Source organism: Camelus bactrianus, chromosome 13, assembly GCF_048773025.1.
Source record: "Camelus bactrianus isolate YW-2024 breed Bactrian camel chromosome 13, ASM4877302v1, whole genome shotgun sequence".
Taxonomy (NCBI): domain Eukaryota; kingdom Metazoa; phylum Chordata; class Mammalia; order Artiodactyla; family Camelidae; genus Camelus; species Camelus bactrianus.
This window is the reverse complement of record NC_133551.1, coordinates 57,660,749-57,679,271: the sequence shown is the minus strand read 5'-3', so window position 1 is coordinate 57,679,271 and position 18,523 is coordinate 57,660,749. Positions and strand designations below refer to the sequence as shown.

The 18,523-nt window shown below is 50.3% G+C and overlaps 1 protein-coding gene and 1 long non-coding RNA gene across 9 annotated transcripts in view; one reads left to right on the top strand and one right to left on the bottom strand.

The window, feature by feature from the left end:
• The window catches only part of ZCCHC17 (zinc finger CCHC-type containing 17), a 60,941-nt gene extending 57,155 nt beyond the window's left edge, over window positions 1-3,786 (top strand). For 4 of the 8 annotated variants that reach the window (XM_074376996.1, XM_010952195.3, XM_045514661.2 and 1 more), the window contains 2 exons: window positions 1,296-1,497; window positions 1,989-3,786. The gene's annotated coding sequence lies outside the window, so the exon portion shown is untranslated. Of the gene's footprint in view, window positions 1-1,180; window positions 1,498-1,988 lie in introns of all 8 variants that reach the window. The other 4 variants (XM_074376998.1, XM_074376997.1, XM_074376999.1 and 1 more) reach the window with 4 other exon arrangements.
• A 7,158-nt stretch (window positions 3,787-10,944) lies between these two features.
• Window positions 10,945-17,251, bottom strand: LOC123616068 (uncharacterized). The gene is made up of 3 exons (XR_006723923.2): window positions 16,465-17,251; window positions 14,213-14,327; window positions 10,945-11,906 (listed from the first exon to the last, which is right to left on the bottom strand). It is a non-coding gene; the product is annotated as an uncharacterized LOC123616068 (long non-coding RNA).
• Between the last annotated feature and the right edge of the window lie 1,272 nt (window positions 17,252-18,523).

The window sequence follows — 18,523 nt, the reverse complement described above, 5'->3', positions numbered from 1 at the left end:
TGCCACACACAGGTAGTGTGGCAACCCTCCTTCCTGGACCTCTGTTTCTTCATGTGAAGTGGAGAACATCTGCCCCCACCTCCCTTCCCCTAACTTTCTGGGAAGATGGCCAGGGAGGAAGAGCCCTCTCTCCCCCAAGGCCTTGGTTCTTTTGGACAGACCCACTTTCCAGAAGACCAAAGGGCCTATTTCTGCCAAAGCTGTAGGGACAGGCCTCAGGGCTGGGCATGGAGCCCTGATGACCTCACTGCCGGAGCAGGTGCAGAGGGAGGAGGGGAGTGGGATTGTTTCTGACTGAAGGTCACGGCCTTTAGACACAAGGCCTCCTCCTTTCTCAAACACTGAATGGCTAGAGACCCAGAGACCAGAGCTCTCTCCCTACATGGTCTTTATGATGGTGGAGAGCTGGGGCTGGGCCAACAGCTGCTGGCAGAGAGATGTAGGTTCTAATTCTGATTCCCGTGGGTACCAGCTATGTGGCTGTGAGCAATTCACTTAAGCCACCCAGTCTCAGTTTCATCTTGAAAATGGAGGGAATGGCAGTAATGACCACACAGAGGTGCTAGGGATCAGATGAGATAACGCATTTAAAATGCAGAGCACAGTAGACTGAAGAAATATTCACTGTCACTGCTGTTACCCTCTCCATGGACAGTGCAGGATTCCTCAGACCTGGTCTCAGCTCGGATCCTCACCTGCTGGGCCACCCAAAGCAGATTGCTTTGCTTCCCTAATCCTCAAATTTTCTCATTTCTGAGACAGTTTGAAACTGCTGCAGCTGTGAGGAAGGGGCTATAGAGGTCTTTAGGATGGGTTGAGGGGGACACTGCCAGAAAGTCCTTTTGCTTCCTCTCTTGGGTCCTGCCTAAGCTGAGCAGTGTGGTGCTTTGAGGAACTCTAGACAAACCCCAGGCCTGCTGTTCTCGCTGCTCAACCCCTGCCTCCCCACCACACTCAGACCTGGCTCACCAAAGTTGACTCCTAAGCCACTCGCACCCTATCTCCTTCCCACTCGACTTTTAGCCTTCTCCATTCAAAGTGTGTACAGCCTTCTCCTCGTTCCTCTGATTACCTGCACCCTCCCTGTCCTGGTATGCCCACTACATTTGGGGAAAGAGGAGCAAGGGGAGGGAATGTGAACCCTGTCCCTTATCCAGCCCCCCATTCTTGCCCTTGTCAGATCCAGTTGTGGATGTAACATCTGGCAGGCAGGACCAGCCCCTGCCAAGAGCAGCATCGCCCCAGCCCTCACCCTATGGTGATGTCACTGTTCTATGTTTCCACGGCAACCACAGGCTGGGAAGATGGAGAAGAGGAGAGATGAGTAACCAGAAGAGAGCCAATGAGATGGGCCGGCAGCACCGGATGATCTGTGGGGCCATGGGGAGGCGGGGAGAGGAAGGCCTACTCAGCACCTTCAGCTGTTCCCTGGCCCTCCCTGCTATCCGCACGCCTCTGCAAGGGGATGTGCTGCTGGCACAGGGAGAGATGCGAGAGGTAGGGGCCAAAGAAGCTGAGTGTGGAGGCTCTACTGACCCAGGGACGTAGAAGACACCCCTCATTTGCCCCTTCAGGGTCTAAATCAGTGGATGCTGACCACCCCCACCCCAACCCCAGTACCTGCAACTAGAAATTTTTCTCTTTGGCTGGTAATAGGGGTGGGGCTCACTGACTCTGCCAGCCGTGGAATCAAGTCTTAGACAACCCTTTTCTCCACACCCTCCATACCCTTCCCTTGGTGCCTGGTCTATTCAGAAGCAGGATCTTTAGAAAGAGGCCTGGTTCTAAGTCCCAAGCCTGCCACTTACTAGCTAAAGATCCAGAGCAAGCACTTCCCCCTTCCAAGTTTCCTTTCCTCCCAAATGGAGGTGGGCCATCTACTACCCTAATCAACCTGAGGATTGAAGAAGATAACATACGGAAAGCCTAACACTCATTAACACTCAATGAATGGTGACCTCCTTCTTCCTTCTGGGTCTCCTCCCCAGGGCAGTTGACCCAGCGGTGCACAAGAATGAGCCCTTTGAGACTTGGAACCAATAGAAGAGGACCCCAGTGAATCTCCATCTCCTTCTGGCTGACATCATTGAGTGCCTTCAGATGCTGCAGAGAAGTTTCCTCATCCTCCCTTTCTTTTGAAAGAATTCATTTATTCCACCAGTCTCATCGAGCATCTGCCATGGCCAGGCCCTGTGCTGGGCCCAGTGGGGACCCAGGGTAAACAGCTGCAGCCTTGCCCTCCCTGAGCTCACAGTGTGGGAGGATTGCGGCCACAGTCAGTGGAATGGAGTGTTCTTTCTGCCACTAGGAAATTGCTTCCTCGTTCCCCAAGAGTTCTAGATACTGTGGGTCTGAAAGAACAAATAATGGCAAACGATAGAGGCTTACTCAACACCACTTTGCTTCTGAGAAACCACTGCCCATGGCAGGGTGCTCCCCGGAAGGAGAACAATGGCTCTCCTTGCCTGGGGTGGGGGAGGGGAGAGGGTGCTGCTCCAAGCGTTGGACAGTCACCCCTGCCCTCCCAGAAACCAGTTGACGTCCCTGTTGCTGACTGGATCAAGCTCAAACTCTTTAGCTTGTCTCATCTGTTGCACTAGTCTACTTTATTACTGAAATCCTATTCCAAGAGGAGTGCCTGGCAGACAGTAGGCATGAGTGAATGACCATTGACTAACTGAGTGAGTGAATGAGTATATTGAATGAATGAGTGAGTGAGTGAGTGAGTGAATCTATCTACCTCCCCAGCTTTAGGGCTCTGGAATGAGACTCACTATTCTGCCCCTGTTACACAGTAGCTGTGTGACCTCAGGCAAGTCACAATCTCTCTGGGTTTCCATTTCTCAATCTGCAAAAAGCACAATAGAATTCCTACCCAGCCAGGCCTCCCAAGGACTCTAGGAAGATAAGATAGGGTAAGTTTGGGAATGCAGTACAAAGGTTGTTTTTCTTCTCAGCCTACTTCCCTGGCTGCCATGGCCTTCAGCAGAAGACCCACATCCTTTGCCACGGCTCCACAGCCCCCATACTGTGGCTCCCACCTGCCTCTTCAAGCTCTCCACACTGCAGTCACTCTGCCCTTTATATGCCTTGAAGGGGTGCCATGTTTCTTGCTTGCTGTCTGCCTAGAATACTCTTCCTCCCCAGGCCTTACTCTTTTAGTTAATTCCTGTTCCCTTTTCAGCTCTCAGCTTAACTCTGCTTCCTCCAGGAAACCCCGTCCTCCCTGCCATAGCACGGTGTCCTGCTTTCATGGGGTCCCAATGAGACAGGAAGGGCAGGGGGCAGCCATTAAAGGAATGACACAGCAATAAGCACCAAGATGGCAAAAAAGTCAACTCCCAATAGACCTTGAGGCCCAAGATGGTAGGGGATTTGACTTCCAGTAGACCTTGAGCTTGAACATACGCCCACTGTAATATATTAGCATGGGAAATGGCACTCCTGCAGGTGCCATGACAGTTCCAAGGCCAACCATGAAAGGTCAAAAAGAGGGTGGTGGCCCAATTCCTGTGACTCCCCGCCCCCTTCCCCAAAGTAGTTGGAATAATCCTCTCACTTGTTAGCATACTTCGCATTTCATATGCTAACAAGTGAGCCCATTAAAAACCAGCAACACCACACCTTGTGGCGTCTTGCTCCCTCACCCGTACTCTGTCTATGGAGTGCGTATCTACTTTTACTTTAACCACCCTCCCCCAAAACCTCGTGGTCTCTGGCCTTTTGAGATGGCCTATACTCAGTTTATGGAGTGTGCATCTCTCTGAATAAACCTACTTTACTCAACTGTGGCTTACTCTTGAATTCTTTCCTGCATGAAGCCAAGGACCCTCCCAGAGACTTACCTGGGACCTGGGACATGGCCATCTTCTTACACCCCATTTTCCTCTATCATCTTTATTTCAGAGTCTGTTCCCATTATACCTGAAATGGTGTGAGGGCTCCCCACTGTGCCCACAGGGCGTGGTGCAGGGCCGGCATGGATTTGTGGAGTGGACAGTCTCTCTTGAGCAAAGAAAGCTACTTGTCCTCATCAGTGTTCTGTTTGAAGTCTCCCCCTCCCCCAGGGTCCCACCCTTGTCTGTTGCTCTCAACTTTCCTCCTGCCAGAGTCTCCCTTCTCGTGTCCTCTTTCTCACTCCATCCCTGAGGGCCACCAGATGAGGCCCTCTCCTGTGCAGAGTGGGGCCCCAAGTACTCCCAGGGGAAAATTGCCCTTCTGGGCACATAAATGTAGCCTGAGCCTCCGAGGTAGTGTTACTGAACCAAAGTTCATGTGCCCAATGCACAGTGAGGCCAAACAAACCAGAACATTGAAGTTGGGAGCAGAGAAAGGTTTATTGCAGGGCCAAACAAGGAGGGCGAGCAGCTCAGGCTCGAAAAACCCGAACTCTTAGATGGTTTTGGGGGACAAGTTTTATAGACAAAATTTGGGATGAGGGCTGCAGGGTGTGTGACTTTCTTATTGGTTGGTGGTGAGGTAACAGGGCGGTATTGCAAGAATCTTGTGCTCTGCCTGAGGTTGCCATCCTGCACCTGGTTGGGGACCTTAGTTCCTACCGGAGGAACCAGGACCCTCCCTCATGGCTACACTATGTTCCTCCCTTAGTTTCTGCTTTCCCTCCCTTCTCTGATTAGCAAGTGTTTGGATCTGTCCTTTGGAACTCAGGGAAGGTGTAGGAGGCTGAATGAAGCCTATTTCTTACAAACAAGAAATGGGGGACATGGAAAAGATTTGTACCAGGGAGGACCCCACAGGGTCCTGCTGTTTCAATAGATCTCTTTGGGGAAAAGGCAGTTCGCAGGAAGTAATCAAACAAGACTTGGGGCTACCCCTGGCTCCTTCCCAGAACTACTCCTCTATCAAATGAAAAATTTGCCTCTGAAAAAAATACAACTGATATTGGATTAAGCAAAGTATAATTAGCCAGGTTAAACCTAACGCTTACAAAGCAGTACCTCACACCATCCTGAGGTCCGTGACATGCTCAAGTGTCATGTGACCTGGCACCAAACAGATGGTTCAATGGTCACTCCCCTGAGTGCACTTCAATCAGGAGTAGCTTGCCCAAGATTCTGGAAAATTTCAGGCAGCTCCAGGAGACCTAATGCGCCTGGCTGGTGTGGACATGTGAGCGCTGTTTGTCCTTAGGTGAAGAGAGCTGGCAAGCCATGGCGGGGGGCCTGGCAGGGAATGAGTGTTAGCCTCGGAAGCCTGGGGCCAGAGATGTTCTAGGAAGCAGGTATAGAGCCAAGGCTGTTGGTCTGGCTTGGGCTTTTTAGGGGCCTAGGAGTTTGGGGTTGGCTGGAGGTCAGTGAGGGGCAGCATCCCCTGGCTCAGTAATAAATAGACACTAGATAGGAAGAGTGAACAGTCCTTTGCAGGAAGGACTGGGTAGGCTTCTGGACAACCAGGACTGGAGCCCATGGTGAGACATTTCCCCTCTTCTAGGGGTGGGAGGTGACAAGACTGAGAAATTACAAGGCTGGGATCAGAGTCAGGAGGGATGATGTCAAATGACCAAGGCTGGCCTCCCTGCAATGGGCCATCCGATGCAGGGGTAAGAAGAGCCCAGGGCAGCATCAGGAGTCAAGCGCTGGCTCTCCATGTGGCTCCGTCTGGTCGCCTTCTCCATTTGGTGAACCAGCATATGAGCTGCCAGGGACAGGGGGCTGGGTATGGAGAGATTGCTGGTAGGGCAGTTGGGAGACATGATACCAGCTCTGTGAACATGACCAGTCAATCTCTGTGCCTATTTCCTTCTCTGTGTGATGGGGTTAGTAATCTCCACCCTTCAGGGTTGTTGGAAGGGACAAATAAGACTGTGGGCATTGAGAAGCTTTGTATGCTGTGGTGCAGAAAATGATTGCTGCCATTGAAGTGTTAGAGCAGGCAGATGGCTGGATATGAGCAGAGAAAGGGGGATGCAGGCCAAATGGCAGGAACAGAGCAAAAAAGGACGGGCACGGGCCAAATGCAGGAAACTCTACATCGTGTATACCACAGGGGTCCCTGGGCAGAGAAGGAAAAGCAGGAACCTCTGGGCTGATAAACGGTCACAAATTTGGGGATGACAAGTGGCCTGGAGGCTGACAAAGAAAGGTGGGAAAAGGCAGGAATCACCAGTGTCCAAATGTAACCTTTTGCTCATTATGCCCTCAGATCAATAAAGTTAGCCTTGCAGATCAGAAGTACCCATCATGCACCAACGCCATGACACTTCCGATCCAGACTAAATAAGGGCAAAAATCCCTCCTCCCTTCGGGAAGATGGAGTTGGGATGAAAATCAGGGATAATGATCCCAAACCTTTCCCTCCCCAATGAATATTCCACCCATTCATTTTTATCCTCTATGTAACCAACTTGCCAAAGAAACTCAGGGCAGCTGCTCACCTCAGCCTGTCCGCTCTCCCCTTGAGAGTGGGCTATCTATCCCTTAATAAACCTCCATTTTACTTTCTTAATCTTTGGGTCTTGTCTCTGAATTCTTTCCACGGCAGGACAAGAACCTAGTCACCAGCCATAGACAGAGCCCTTACCAAGTGCCAATCACTGGACTTAGCAGTTTTCTGTCTTTCAACTCTTGTAATCCTAACGATAACCCAGTGATGTAGGTCGTTATCCCCATCACCCACGTACACATGAGATTTGGGCCCAGCAGACTGGTTCTAGAGTTTGTATGGCTTCACCACTATGCTGCATTGCCCTTCCCTGTAACCATCTTCGCCCCATCTTGCTCTGCAACCTTGGGCCACTCTCTTTTTCTTCAGTGTCCCCACCTCCATGGTGGGGGGCTGGGCCAGATGATCTCCTTAATCCTTCCAGCTTTGGCGGCTGGTAGTTCAGGAAGGGAAGTTCCAAGTGGGGAAGAGGGTGAGTTGGAGCCAAAGCGGGGAGAGGGCAAATGTTTCCAGCATCTCTGTCCCAATCCCGCCCCTCCTTCGTGGGTAGACTAGCAGGTCCCCTTTGCCCTACAAGTTCTGGGGCCAAGGGAGCAGGTGATGCTTAGCCCCAGCCTGAAATACTCACTGGTCACTGAGGGTCACTGAACTCTGAGTGCCAGGACTGTCCACCTCGGCTAGCAGACCTCAGAGGGCAGCGAGGTGACAGCCAGCCAGAGCCACACCTCCTAGTCTCCACCCAGCCATTCCGGGCCCCCACCTTCTTACTCAGGGTCAGTTTATCTGGGCACCAGGCCAGTCTGGGGCTTGGGATAGGGCTATTTCTAGATGTCCTCCTTGTCTCCTTGGTCTGGGCTTCTAGCCAGCTCAGGACACCCACATAAACCACACATACACACACACACTCTCTCATTGAACTCGATTACCACTGGCTTGGTGTCTGGCCTTGTATAGGGTACTGACAGTCAACAAATAGCCCAGACTCGACTCTCACCCTTTTGAGAGATGGGAGAAGTGAATGTGTCTACAGATTATGACAATGCAGAAAGGCTATCGGTATCCCAGAGGGCTGTACCCAGACCATGGAAGACCAGAGGAGGGGACAGCTCATTATGCCAGGAGGGTCAGGAAAGGCCTCATGTGGAAGATGCCCTTTGGACTGGGTCTTGAAGAATACATTGGGATCTGCCAGGTGGGAGAGAAACTGGGGAGGCAGAGGAAAGGGAATAGGTAAGCAAGGGTGAGATTTTTCCTGATGGTTGATCTGGGATGAGGGCAGAGGATAGAAGTGGCAAGTGATGAGACTGGGAGGATAGTTTAGGGCCGGACAAGAAAAGGCTTTGCCCATCATGGAGGAGGCTAGCCTTTCTTCTGAAGAAATGGGGAGTCATGGAAGATCTGGGGCAGGGCAGCACCATGATCTGACACATGTTAAGAGTTCTCTGGCTCTTGTGTGGAGCCTGGACCGGAGACTGGTTAGGAGGCTGTGGCAGCCATCCCAGTCTGCTCACTCACACCCACAGCCGTCCGGAAGGGGAACAGGAACACACCTCTCCTAATTAAAGGCGTGACTGGGCAGCTGCACACATCTCTCCCTGGGTCAGAAATTAGTCACACGTCCACATGCAAGTGAGACTGGGCAACATGGTCATTCTTCTAAACAGCCTGTTAGTCTAGAAAAAGGAGAGAATGGATATCAGGGGACCAGAGGTCTCTGATATAGTAGTTACAAGTCTCTCTCTGAAATCAGACTTCCTGAGTTTCAGTCCTGCCTTGCCGCTTACTGGCCATGTGGCCAGGTCACTTGCTCTCTGTGTGCCTCAGTCGCCTCCCCTGAGGGTACAGTGAGCTAACACACCAAGTCCGAGGGCGGAGCCTGGCACATAGTGAGGCCCAGAGCTGTCTCTGGTTTCTGAGGAAAGGGAGTGTTTTGGGGACAGGTAATGCCTGAGTTCCCTGAGGCACCCATGGGAGCGGATGTATGGCCAGGGCCCCAGGACTATTTAGCCCTTTCCTTTAAACCCCATGGTTTAGCTGAGGCAGAGGATGCTGGGAGCAGGGCATGGGAGTCCGGGAGTGGGGGATATCAGTTTTGGAAAGAATTCAAGAATACATGGCCCAAGAAAAGATACGTCTGGACCTAGGATCTTCAGACACTGCCCAGCCCGGAGCCCCTTCCCCTCGCAGGACAGCAGACCTCCCAGGACCAGGAGCAGCTGGTTTCTTTTGAGTCAAGGGCACTTGAAACAGGGCTCAAGGGCTCAGACACATAGCTGCTGTGTGACCCCAGGCCTCCAGCCACCATTGCCCTCTCTGGACCTGGGTCTTCCCATTTGGAAGCTGGGATCACTTACTCCTGCCTTCCTGCCACGTAACTGTGAAGACTGCATATTAGTCCTGGCTCTGGAATTGGGTTGCACCTGCAAAGCTGAGCGCCTGGTGGGATGGGTTGCTGCAGATGACAGGGCGCCCTCTCCTGGGAAGGGGGAGCACTGCAGTTTTGTCCCACCTCCCCACTGTGGCCTGTGCTCCCTTCCCCAGGCTACTGGCTGTGAAGCAGGGTGAGATAAGAGAGCTGATGTGGGAGCGAGAGAAGAACCTAGAAGGCTGGGGGTGGGAGGGAGGAGTAGGGGGAAGATATAGCAACTTCAGGAAAGAAGCATAGTGGTAAGATTGAGAGCTCGCAGGCTGGGAGGAGAAGCTTAATGTGAGTGGGGAGCTGTCTAGAGTTAGCCTTGGAGAGATCCATTCTTCAGGACCTGATGGGGTGCTTGCTGAGGGCAGGCGCTGTGCCTCATTCACCTCTCTGTCCACCTCCAGGACACGGCATAAGCCCCCACAGAAAATAGGTCTGCTGTCAGAGTTCCTTGGCTGCCTGAGCAGCCTCCTTTCCCTACCCTCTGCCCTGGCCTTCAGGAAGCCCCCCACCCAGACTCTGCTCAGAGGAAGATCTGAAAGTCAGCCTTGAGCGGAAAGAAATGCAGCTGGGAGGCAGGAGACCGGGTCCCAGGCAAGACACCCTCATTGCCTTGCTCTGTGTCCTGGGACAAACCTCTTGCCCTGTGGAGCGGTCTTCCCATCTGACCAGCACGAGGAGGCGCTGTGGTTTGAGAGCCATTTCACACCAGAGACTCCTATCTTTAAACAAGTTCTTAGGTGGAAGTCCAAGAGGTGAAACGTAGAGCAGAGCTGCACCAGTGGATGCCAGGAGGGGGCCTGGAACCTACCTGTGTGGTCTAGCGGGCCGGCAAGGCCAGTGTGAAGAGCACCAGGATGGATGCTTGGATCTCTGTGGGGCTGGCTGCCCTACTGCTGCCTGTCCCTTCTGCAGCCTAGGGGTGGGGGCGGGGACGGTGGTGAGGAGATGGGTGTCTAAGTAGCTTCGGCAAAGAGCAGGCAGAGTCCCTCCCCGGTTGCCCTTCTATTTCTGGGAGCCAACCTCACCCACAAAGATACAGTGATCCTTTCTGGGGTCCCTGGGATGGTAGGAGGAGCCCCAGAGAAAACCCTCAGATTTCAGGGCCTCTGGATGCTTAGCAGGGCTTGGAGTCCTGAGTAGGAGGATAAGGAGAGAAGAAATGAGGGGAAACCATGAGATTTGGCATCAGGAAGTGCCTGGTGCCGCCGGGTTAAGTGATCTGGGGCAGCCACTGCCCCTCTCTGGGTCTCAGTTTCCCCGTCTGTATGGGGAAATTTGATGCTATCCTCAAACCCTCTCATTTGTGACTGGGGGAAGGATGGGGTGGGGTTGGAAACTGTGCTGTGGGTCTGAGTTTCCTAAGAGAGACGGGATTCTGCTTGTAATTCAGAGGCAGGGGTGGTGGGTACGGCACCAGAGGCATGGAGGGGCTGGGGTGGTGGTGATCTGGGCTAGCAGGAAGGCTTAGTTTGAGCCTGGATTCTACCACTGAATCAGTGTGTGTTGTCTGCACTTGGGGCCACATTCTCCCCATCTGTGTAAGGGGACCAGATCCAGGAGTCAGTGACTGTGTCTGGAAGCAGACTGGGGCAGGGGTCTGGAACTGACCCAGGGCCAGGGTCCCACTGTGCAGAGAGCCAGGAATGGCTGTCACAGGTACGGGGAACCTGAGAGTCAGGTAGGATGCAAGTGCTGAAGGCAACTTAGGGGTCAGGTGGTTTACAGGTGGCCCGAGGAAGGCCACCAGTTGTCCAGGGTCCCAGAATGGGCTGGGGGTGGAGCCAGGCCCAGAACCAGGACTCCTGACCACCCGTGTCAGCTTTTCCTCACAGGAAGCCCTGATTGGGAAGTGCAGGAGCAATCTGAGAAGTGAGGAGACTGACCCCTCCCTGATCCCTGGGGAGCAGGGAGGACAGAGGTGACACCTGTGGAGATCGTGGCGCACAGTGTAAGCCCAGACAGCGTGGCTTCCTCTCCTCTGTGCCAGGGACTGGTGATCTGGGAGTTTCCAGCTGCCTTTCCTATCTTCCCACAGGGGTGGGGCTGGGGGTGCAATGGGGCATTGGGATTGTGTAGAGGCAGGGGCATGAGTCTGGGCTGAGGATACAGGGAGGAACTGAGAACAGAGGCTTTTCCCTGCATCTGGGGTGGGATGGGGTAGGTTTGCCTTGCAGTTTCTGGAATTCCCACAAAGACCAGCATTCCTCAAATCCCGAGGAAGAGACATCCCAGGCATGTACCTGCACACACACACACACATACACACACACATAACCACACTCAAAACCAACTCACATGTCACCTACCCTTGACTGGTTACACAATTGGTGGGATCCAGTGCAAGTGAAAATGTTGGCCCCTCGTTAAAAAATTATGCAGAATTTCAAGATGATGACAGCAAGCATTAAACCAAGAGCAAGGTCCTTCTGAGTGCAGGGCCCTGTTCAACAGCATAGATCTCACACCCATGAAGCTGACCACATCCCTAGACCCGCCACCACTGAGGCACACACTCCTCTCCCTCCAGGAACACACAATTGCAACCAGGTCCCGGATTGCTGGAGCCTTGCACTGAGCCAGAGCCCTTCCCAGCTGGGCAGGTCCAGCTGCCCCCACCAGGGCTGCCGCAGTCCCCTTACACCCACCCCTCATCTTGGCTGCCATGATGTCTTCCACCCACCTACTCCACACACCACCCTGCCTGCTGGCTTGGAGGTGGATGACATAGGACAGGGCGATGCCAACTCCTCCACCCACCCTGCCTGCCAGCCTGCAGGGGAGCAGCTGTCAGTGAGATGCCCATAGTAGAAATAATATCCAACACTTGAACATTTACCATGCCCCAGGCGCTTCTAACACTTTACAAATATTAACTCATTTCATCCTCACAACTTTATGAGCTGGCTCTTGTTATATGTCACCATTTTGCAGATAAGGAAACTGAGGCACAGAAAAGTTAAGTCTCCTGTCTGAGATCACACAGTTAGGAAGGGAGCTGGGATTTGAATCCAAGCTGTCAATTGTTGCCATGGCGCTGCACCAGGAAGTATGTCAGGCACTGTGAACCCAGAGCTCCCAGGGCCTCCTGTGAAAGGAAGAAAAAAGGTGATTATGATGTACCATCACCTTGACCAGGACCCAGGGACAACCCCGGAGCCGTGGCTGGGATCAGACAGCAGAAACAGAGATGATTGCCTTAATTACAGTCTCACTATTTAGGAGATGTCTGAGCTAGAAATATATCCCTTTTTTCTTTCTAAAAACAGAAATGTCAAATATATAATGAAGGCTCCTTTTCACTGACAACGGTTTACATGGGTGGAAAATGGAGAGTCCACATGGTGGCCAGTTATGGAAAAGACTTTCCCACTAACTGGAATGAAGGGAAACGCATTGTGCCAGCGAGTCCTGGGCGTCCAACTGGCCTCCTTTAATATCATAGACCTTCCCATACCTACCCACCTTCTTCCAGAGTTGCTCCTCTCCACTCGGTGTGGCCCCCGAGCGCCGGTCTGAACCCTGTGACTCCGCCCCTTCACATCCTGGCCATGACTGATTGGTCCAGGAATGCGTACCCGGTCCAAGCGGACCAATCAGATCTTTTGTCTAGGGATTGCGGATCTGTTTGTCAGTCGGCTTGGGCTGGTCCCTTACCTAAGAACAGGTAAACCTAGAGCAACTGCCTTCACCTTCACTGTTGCTTACACCAAAGAAAAGAGGCCAGAAGCTGTGTACAGGAGAAGAAAAGAATAAAGTAGGGATGAAAGGATATGTGGGGGCTGCCATTTCTCTTCCTCCCCTGCATCCTTCCATAAGATAACTCCTGCTTTTGTTTCAGTTAGCCTGAGAAACTGCTGTTACTTGCAGTCCAACAGCCTTTTCTAAGTTTAAACTGGAAAACGTCAAAGAAAAATACCACAAAGTCCCTGAATGTGCTAGTTGTATTGGCATTGTTGAAAATGACAGACCCCAAAGGCACAGAGGTCCCTGTGTCCTGGGAGTGTCTCCAAAGGACGTTTGAAGTCATCTGTCTCTTTGTCTTGAAAATACTTCCCACAGTGGAGAGGGCTTTCCCAAGAAGATATGAAACCAAGTGTCCTTACTGAGTTTATGATTAATCACTCTATCCAAAACTTATTCCCTTTGTTGTCCCCACTGACCTCAAACCTGTGCTAACTGAACACTCATCAACCAGAGTCAGATAACTAAAATTGCTGTTGTCAGGAACATCGTTAATGTACTAAAATTGCTATGATAGATAACCATCATTAATGTACAAATTCAGGTTGTTTCTCCAGGGCAACATAAGCTCACAGACTCACGAGCCATGGACCAACTGGCCAGAGAATCATAAACCAGAAACACCCTGGCTCCTGAAACTAAGAAATGTCACAGAAATGTCACGAGACAATGATTAATCCCAGCCTCTTTGTTCTTCCCCTTAAAAGGAAACCCCAACACAAAGGCCAAGCTGGAGTGAATCTGAGGCTTGTCTCCCATTCCCTTGCATGGTCGGCCCCCTGCAATAAACCCTTACTTTGCCACAAGCTCCTGCTGTCAGAGTTTGGCTTTCTGCATGCACCGCAGGCACACGAGCCCTTTGCTCAGTTTCAGAAATGTGCTTTGCAAAGGACTCTATTAAACTTGGATCTGTCCTTGGGGGAGGGTATAGCTTAGGTGGTAGAGCGCATGCTTAGCACCTAGGGGGTCCTGGGTTTAATCCCCAAGTACCTTCATTAAAAATAAATATATAAATAAACCTAATTAGCTGCCCCCACCAAAAAAACTTGGATTTGTTCGGTGGTGTGCCCACAAATATTTGACAATTGTTTCTTCAGGAATCCAACTGTAGACATTATATAGATATGCATATATATTTATTATAAATTTTACTGATATAAAGGATGTGTAGAACAGAATTTACAAATAACAACATGATGTAGGAACTGTTGATTGTAAATTCCATATTGTCAATTGATTCACCAGAAGGCTTTTGCTAATTTTTTTTTTTTTTTTTGGCTGAGCACGCACTCTACCACTAAGCTCAACCTTCCTGCTTTTGTTAATTTTTGCCCAACTCTAGTATTTCTAGTCAACCAGCGGTTACAATTCAACTAAAATTTGAAACGGAGCTGCATTCCAGCCTGTACTAACTCTCTTCCCAATAAATGTATTGCCATATAGTCTGATACATGATCTACTGTTACACTATTCTCACTCTCCCGTAAATATATCCATTAAACTGAAACCTCTTTCAGCTTCAGCACTTCAATTTAGTTTGCACTGTTACTATTTGGTCCATCATTTTCTTTAGTCTAGAAAGTCAACAAAACAACAAAGCAAGGCCTGATTTGTAACCTTTGCCAATTCCCGTGTTGTAAATACTCCCACCTTGGCCGACCTCAAGTTACCAACGTGATGTCACCAAGGACAGAGTTGGGAAGAGGTGTGTGGAAGTGCACCGTCATGTCAAATTCCACTGTCAGCTACGATAGGTGCAGATAACCTCAAGAGAACAGAGAATAGTGAAGGGTAGTAAAATCATTAGGAAGGCATGACTTTTGAGGATTATTTTTATATACTTTATATATATATATATGTATTTTTTTTTTTTACTTGTAGCAAGTATTACTATCAAACCCCACTCATTGGGCCAGAGACCCTTGTAGTGTTAATGAAAAACTTGTCTCTCATGTATATATTTCTTTTTGGGGGGGGGTTAAAAAAATCTTCATTGGATTATCTGTTAGTTATTATCAGAACACAATTAACCCAAACACTAGAAATATAGTACACAATTTGATAAATAGCTATTAAATATTAAAAGTAAACATTTATTACAAGTGTACTTCTTCAACAAATGGCTAGGGATTTTTTTCTAATTCATTTATATTTCTGGATGAAAATGAATTCCACAAAGAGATAGAATTCAGCATTAAGTCTATTCCCATTGTTTGCTCTTATAGATGTAAGTAATGATAAACATTCATATAAACAAGTAACTTTCATGTATATATTTCTTAATTGTAAATTTATGCGATTGAATTTTGAATAATGCCCATTCAACAACCAGCTTGCGAAATTCCTGGAACTTTAGCAGCTGGTTCCTGCTAGTTGGCGTAAAACAGTTCTGGCGCACTGCTGGTCTAGTCTCCTCCCAAACGCATCCCATGAGACACTGTCAACAAAAGGGGCCCTATGACTGGAGTGACTGTGGTGAAGCCACATTTTCCCTGGGGGTGGTTTGAGCTGGTTTGTGACTTGGAGCAGAGGAAGAAACTTGGAGCAATGACTTCGTTAAACTCAAAGACACATCAACACAGCCAGTTTGGCACAGCCATTTTGATCCTGTCATTTCAAAATGTGAGATTTTTAAAAAAATTATTAAGTCCTCAACAGACATCCCTGACCCTTGGCCTCAGTCCATCTTTGCACCCCATTCTGTGTCTGAGACTCACCAAGCTTATCACAGTCTATAGTTGCCTATTTTCGACCCAGCACCCAGAGAAGCAGCCCTTCTCGCTTTTATTCCTTTTTTTAGTTTAATTTTTGTTTGCTTTTGGTGGGGAGAGGGAAGTAATTAGGCTTATTTATTTATTTTTAGAGGAGGTAGTGGGGATTGAACCCAGGACCTCATGCATGCTAAGCATGTACTCTACCACTTGAGCTATACCCTCCCCCGAGCCAGCCCTTCTTGTTTGCTGGGTTTTTCCATCTCCATCACCACTTGCTCGTCCGTAAAACTTCCACTAAGATTGTGATCTCTGCACAAGCCAATGTGATGGGGAAAACCGTTTAATTTTAAAAGAATGCAGTACCTGTTATACTCCTCCTCATCCTTCAAAGCCCCACTCACATGTCACCTTTCTGATATTTCATTTTCCAGCACTGCTGTGGCTATGACTTGTCCATATTCCTGTTATATTTACTCAGACAAGAATGTGAAGGTTTGTTTACTAATCAGTGCCATTGACTAGGCTGTGAATTTTTCCTCAAGGGCAAAGGCTGTGTCTGTCATGTATGCTACTGTGTGGCCAGTGGCCAGTACAGGGTCTGGCCCTGAGGGTTTTCTCAGTAAATATGTTAAGTTAAAAAAACGGAATATATATTCCATGCCATGGGGCTTCCTATAAGCCCTGGGAGATGATTTCGACCTGGTCCTTCCCTCAAGGAAGCTCTCCTTGAGGCCCCTTGCACCTCCTCTTAATCTCTCTAAATACATATTTCCCACTTGGCCCCCTAAATGTCAGAGCCAGAGGGGTCCTGGGGCTGTTTGGTCCTATTAACTTGGGCAGATGGGGAAACTGAGGTTCGGGGAAGGACAGGGACTTGCCTGAGCTCACACAGCTCATTCATAGGCTAGAAAACAAGCTTTACACCTCCCAGATCGGGGTTCATCTGATAGCTCCCTTCTTAGAGGTAGAGAAGCAGGCCTAGACAGAAGATGAGCACAAACTCACACAGCAATTGAGGGGCAGAGCCAAGGTTCGGGAATTCTGTCCCACCCAGATCTCCCCCGTTCCTTTCCCTTCCTTTGAGGACTGGCAATGAGACTTGCGGGTGCCGCCTCCATGTACCCAGGATCAGGGATCAAGACGGAGGATTCCTCCGGTTCTCACCCGGGAGTTGAGGGAGGCACTCACCAGTTTGTCCACTAGAGGGCACAACGGAGCCCGACTAGGAGAGCGGTCCTCTCACTGAGCCTCCAGCCTCGGTTCTTCTGTATTTAGTCCAGATGGGAAAACAGAGGCTTTGGCAGGAGAGTGACTTGCCGAGGTCACCCTGAGAGCCAGAGGCAGAGCTGGCACTTGACCTGGACCTCTTGATACCAATCAGGTGCATTCCTTGGGCGGCGGAACGTGGCCTGAGGGCGGGGCTTCTCCGCCCGTTCGAGGTCCCCGCTTCCCCAGTCCCCTTAATCTTCCTCGCCCCATCACCCCCCCATCCCCCTGCCTGGCCCCACACCAAGCTGTGCTGAGCCGCATCCCCGGCTGGCATGACACTGCAGCTCTCCCTGAGACACACGGGCCAGTGCTGTGCCCCAGCCCTCACCCCTGCTTTGTCCAGGGCACCCCACCCTCCCCCGTGCCCCCTGTCATCAACACAGGTCTTTGTGGCTTCGGAAATGTTGTCGCTCTCTCTGCTTGCCTGCTTTGGGTGGGTGGAGAAGAGGGCTGGCCTGGGGTCAGGCGGGGTGGGCTCCAGTCACACGAGCTACTCAGGCGCAGCAGACTCTTGGTGCTTCAGTTTCCTTGTCTGCAAAGCAGAGATTATAGCAGTTCTATCTCAAGGGGGTTTTGAAAGGATTAAATGAGATAACACATCAAGACTGAAACCTGCATAGCATCTGGGAGAGCCGGTGAAACCCTCTTCACAGAAGACAGAGGCCCAGAGAGGTCGGATAAGGAGGGAACTTCCGAGTCGAGTGCCAGGTAAGATTACCAGGCCATGACTCAAGGGTGTAAGAAGTGGAACTTTCTTTTTCTTCAGTCCAGCATTGTGTCTAACTTGGGGTGGGAGAGGAATTTATGTAGAACTCAGGCTTGAGTAGGCTAGTGTGTTTCCCAGCCATGTGTCTGCTTAGGTCACCTTGGTGACATCCACTGTCCCTTTTGCTTTTTAAAGAATTTTTAAAATTTTTATTATTATTATTATTATTTTATTGCATTATTTATTTGAGGGAGAGATAATTAGATTTCTTTATTTATTTTTATTTATTTGTTTGTTTTTCAAGCCGGGACCTCATGCATGTTAAGCAGGCACTCTACCACTGAGCCATAGCCTACCCTTGCCTCCTCTGCCCCCCTTCCCCATCCCTTTTGCTTTGAATGGCCCTTCTGGGGCCAGTATCTCTCTCCACATCTTCTGGGTCATATTGGAGGGCGCAGGAATCATTCTGCTGAGTTGGAGGTCACACTGTGATTTGGGGGTCATTCTGGTGGGTCCCCTCGGGGCTCTGGCTGCCACCTGCAGGGCCCTCTCAGGGGCCATGATGTCTCTGCTCCCACCACTCTCCATCCTTCCTCCTGTTCTAGCCTGGGGAAGCCTCTAGTCTACCTAACAGACCTTCTGCTTGTATGGAGTGCCAGGAGAGTAGGAAAAGGGCAAAATATAAATATTCAGAGAGAATAAACAGATCAATTACATCAATACAAATTTCTGGAGCGTCTTTTATGTACCAAGCACTGTTCTAGGCCCTGGGGTTGCAGCTCTGAGCAATCAGACACAGTCTCTTCTCTCAAGGGGAGCGGCAGCTCACAGACAGTGATGGTCACCATGGCTACCATTTTTGAAGCCCTACTATGTGCCTGTATCATCTCATTTACTCCTTCGAAAGAATCATGACATAAGTGCTGCTGTTATCCCCATTTTACAGATGAGGAAATAGAGGCACAGAGAAGTTCAGTAACCTTGCCCTAGCTAGTAGATAATAGGGGTAGGATTCTGAGCCAGGAAGAACCAGGCAGTCTGAAAATTCAACAAGGTCACGAGGTAGAGAAGGGCTCATTCTGCGTCCAGCGGAGGACCCTTCCAGCGTTTCCTGAGTGAGAAGGTGGTGTTTGAGGTAAGACCCGCCTAGTGATAAGAAGCAGCCATGCCTGGATCTGGGGACAAACGTCGCAGACAGAGAGAACAGCAAATGCAATGGCCCTGAGACAAGAATGAACTTGATTTATCAAGGGCTGGAAAGAAAGCCACTGT